Source organism: Lipotes vexillifer, unplaced genomic scaffold (genome assembly GCF_000442215.2).
Source record: "Lipotes vexillifer unplaced genomic scaffold, Lipotes_vexillifer_v1.1 scaffold490, whole genome shotgun sequence".
Classification (NCBI taxonomy): Eukaryota; Metazoa; Chordata; class Mammalia; order Artiodactyla; family Lipotidae; genus Lipotes; species Lipotes vexillifer.
Genome location: NW_006796397.1, coordinates 3,815,316 through 3,819,218, shown reverse-complemented (window position 1 = coordinate 3,819,218; position 3,903 = coordinate 3,815,316). Strand labels below are relative to the sequence as shown.

The window sequence follows — 3,903 nt, the reverse complement described above, 5'->3', positions numbered from 1 at the left end:
GCTATAAGGAGAGAAATGACTGGAGAAACAGAGTGGGCTGTGGATCTCTGCAGTGGGTCTGGAAACCCATATGTGCATTAAACATTTAATATTGAAAGAACAAATAGTAGATCTTGCATATTTGTAACATACAGGAATTATCAAAAAGTCGTGATGGTTTTGTTATTTTAATCAATAATTCTTAAATCCAGCTACTGTCATGGGGGGAGGTAATACTTAGAATTTTTTTGTTTGTTTGTTTTTAGCTGAGTTCTCTGAATACTTATTACAGCGGGTCATCAGCAGTAATAGGGGTATGGGAGAGAGCTAGGAGATGCATTTGCCCCTCAGGTAGATCTTGGGGGTCTGCCAGGCTGTGGGGGTTTCCTTCAGGCCCGCCTTCCACCGGATGCACTTCAGGTCTCTCTTGAACTTGATTTGCTGCCGTTTCAGGCGTCCTTCCTTGACTTTCTGCAGTAGGCACTGGGTCCTCTTGATCAGCTTGCGGTACTTGAGATGATTCATCTTGTACTGGCAGATCTTGAGTGTGTTTTTGCACTGCATCTGGGGTGCATCCCAGACCTCCTTACCCCACTGCTCGACCCCTTCCCCCACCTGGCTGGGCAGACACTCAGAGTTGGGCTGGAGACACAGTCCCTGGGACCCCAGCGTCCAGTCTGGGCAGGAGGTAGCCAGCTCTCTAGGTCAGCCAGCTCTCCAGGGGGCTGATGGATATATTCCTGAAGAGCAGCATCTCCTCAAGCTCCAGATCGACCCGTCTGCCAGGGAGGGAGGCAACACCACTTGGGCCTGTTGGTTGCGTGCTGTAGCAAGGCCTGCAGGCATGCCTGCCCAGCACCCCTGAGACAGGCCAGGACCCACTGCAGCCTACCCGGGAACAGCCCTGAGCAGCTGGGAAGTGAGGTGCACCAGGAACAAGGTCTGTGTGTGGCGGCGGCCCCAGGTGCTCAGTGGAGCCTCCGTGAGCCTCAGCTTTACCCCGAGGTGCCCACTGCGTGGGTGGTGTGGACTCTCAAGTCCCAGGTCCCCAGCCCAAACGGCAGCAGCTGCCTCCGCTGTCCCTGGAGCCTGTGGCCTCTTGCTGACCCTACCCAGACACTGCTGGGAGACTGACCATTCTGCTGCCCAGTATTTTTTGTTTTGAGAAAAAGATTATATTCTAGAAAAAATTGAAAAGTATTGCTAAAGTTGTAGAAATCTTATAGTTAATGTAAACTGGTAAATTAATTAGAACCACCCATTAAAGCCTCTCTGTTAAGCTCCTCTGATAACTTTGTTATGCTTTGCACTCCTTTTTTTTAAAACACTATGTTTCCAAATGCTCTTTGAGATAAGAGTTTTTTATCATAAAGTTCATGATGAAATGAAAATATTATTCTCAATATAATTTGTTTTTTCTTAGGCTAAATTTATAAAATTTTATGTGTTTACCTTTATATTGTGTCCATCCTTTTCTGTGTTACAGTAAGTATCCTTTTACATTTGAAATTTATGCTAGATAGTGAGTGGGTTTTTTTGTTATTTTCTGTAATGCCCTTATTTAGCCCTTTGTTGCTCTTCAAATTAATTTTGGACAAGTTACATAAAATATAAAAGTCTGCTTATCACTGCACACAGTTTTATATGTTTGCATATAAAATTCAAGCTATCAGTTAAAGATAACATTGGCAGTTATTAATATCTTTTGGCGGTATGATAGTCCTTCCTCATTGGAAACATGTAGGTTAATTAATGTGTGTTTTGTGGCTAGAAGCTGTTGACTGTGGCCTCATGTTTGATCAGAAAGGGTCATCCAATTTCTCATAATTCTAAGTTGCCTGGTGTGTTTATTTGTTGCCATTCCCAGATGTTTATTACTGTCTGTACTTTATGAGAGCATTCCCTGCCTGTGCTGTTGGCAGTTTATTGTTTAAGTGGCCAGACAATGTGGGTTTAGTGCTTGTTAATTGTTCTTTGTACTAATCCAACTGCTCACAATTGTACTTTGAAAAATGTTCCCTAAAGCTGGTTAAACTGGCTATTATCTGGGTCTTCATTGTTGGTTTTGCTATTCAGTGTCTTTTGGGTTCATGATTAGGGCTCTCTCCTTAAGGAACTGCTAGCTCCTGTGTTCTTGGAAGGAACCTTGGTAGAGATAGGAGCAGAATGGTTTTATTATGGATCATTGCTCTTTTTGTTTTTCATAAGAAAGTGTAAGCACTGATAGGGAAGTGAAGATGGGAATTTTGTCTTACCTTTGAATTGGTATTCAAATGATTAGTTGCTGTATTTGGCCTGATACAGATCTTTTGCTATGTTAAAAATGAATCCAGCATTCTCATAAATTATGCTAGTAAGTTTGTTAGCACAATGTTAACAGATACTGGATAGGAACTTCCCTGGTGGTCCAGAGGTTGAGACTCCACGCTCCCAGTGCAGGGGCCTGGGTTTGATCCCTGGTCAGGAAACTAGATCCCACATGCCACAAGTAAAGATCCCGCACATGGCAATGATGATCCTGCATGCTGCAGCTAAGACCCGGCGCAGCCAAATAAATAAGTAAATAAATAAGTAAGTAAGTAAGTAAATAAATAAATAAATAAAAGAAGATAGGATAAAAGTTTCACTTGAATGAACCACTGTATAATATGATATTTGAATGAGATACATAAGAGAAAGGAGAAAAATTTAATATCTTCAAGTATACCAGAATCAGGATAGTTTAGAAGACTGAGCCAGAATTTGCTGGTGAGAAGGTAGACCTTGAAGTAAATTGAGAACGAATCTTAGGGAATAAGCTCATGAAAAGTGTAATGCCTTTAAACATTTAATGTAAAATACCTGTAAGAGAGGAGCACAAAGTTAAAGACTCAACTTGGCTGCTTTTTTGAAAATGTGGAGAAGCTTCTTTTCTGCTGCTGGATGAACAAGGTTATAAATGTTGTCAAGCATTTAACACACGAGATCAGAAAACTGAGTCAGTAAATGATCTAGAAATTTAATGAAGTTATGAACATTGTCAGTAAGTCAGTAAGAACCACCAAAGGTAACACATATATAGCATCTCCTATGTGTCAAGCATAATGATAGGTACTGGGAAGACAACGGTGATCAATACTACATAGACAAAAATCTTTGTTTTCACAAAATTTATAAACCAGGGGAACATACAGTTGGTATAGTCTTGTTTCTTTACTTTTTTCTTTTTCTGGCCATGCTGTGCAGCTTGTGGGATCTAAGTTCCCTGACCAGGGATTGAACCTGGCTCCGGCAGTGAAAGCACTGAGTCCTAACCACTGGACCATCAGGGACCACTGCAGACCAGGGTAATTAAGTGATTAATTTGTCTTAAATCTTGAGGGTTTTTTTTTTGTTGTTTAAATTGAAGTATAATTGATTTTCAATGTGTCAGTTTCAGGTGTACAGTGAAGTGATTCAGTTATATTGAATCTATTCTTTTTCTTTATAGGTTATTACAAGATATTGAATACAGTCCCCTGTGCTCTACAGTAGGTCTTTATTGTTTATCTGTTTTATATATAGTAGTGTGTATCTGTTAATCCCAAACTCCTATTTATCACTCCCCCCCTTTCCTCTATGTCTGTGAGTCTGTTTCTGTTTTGTAAATAAGTTCATTTGTATCATTTTTTTGATTCCACATGTAAGTGATATTATATGATATTTGTCTTTCCTTGTCTGATTTTACTTCACTTATTATGATTATCTCTAGGTCCATCCATGTTGCTGCAAGTTATTTTATTCTTTTTTATGGCTAATATTCCTTTGCATGTGTGTATACCACATCTTTATCCATCCATTTGTCGATGGACATTTAGTTTGCTTCCATATCTTGGTTATTGTAAATAGTGCTGCTGTGAACATTGGGGTGCATGTGTCTTTTCAAATTAGAGTTTTCGTCTTGTC

At 40.2% G+C, this 3,903-nt stretch overlaps 1 pseudogene; it reads right to left on the bottom strand.

The window, feature by feature from the left end:
- Nucleotides 1-306: 306 nt before the first annotated feature.
- On the bottom strand, nucleotides 307-2,036 carry LOC103080090 (aurora kinase A-interacting protein pseudogene; annotated as a pseudogene).
- Between the last annotated feature and the right edge of the window lie 1,867 nt (nucleotides 2,037-3,903).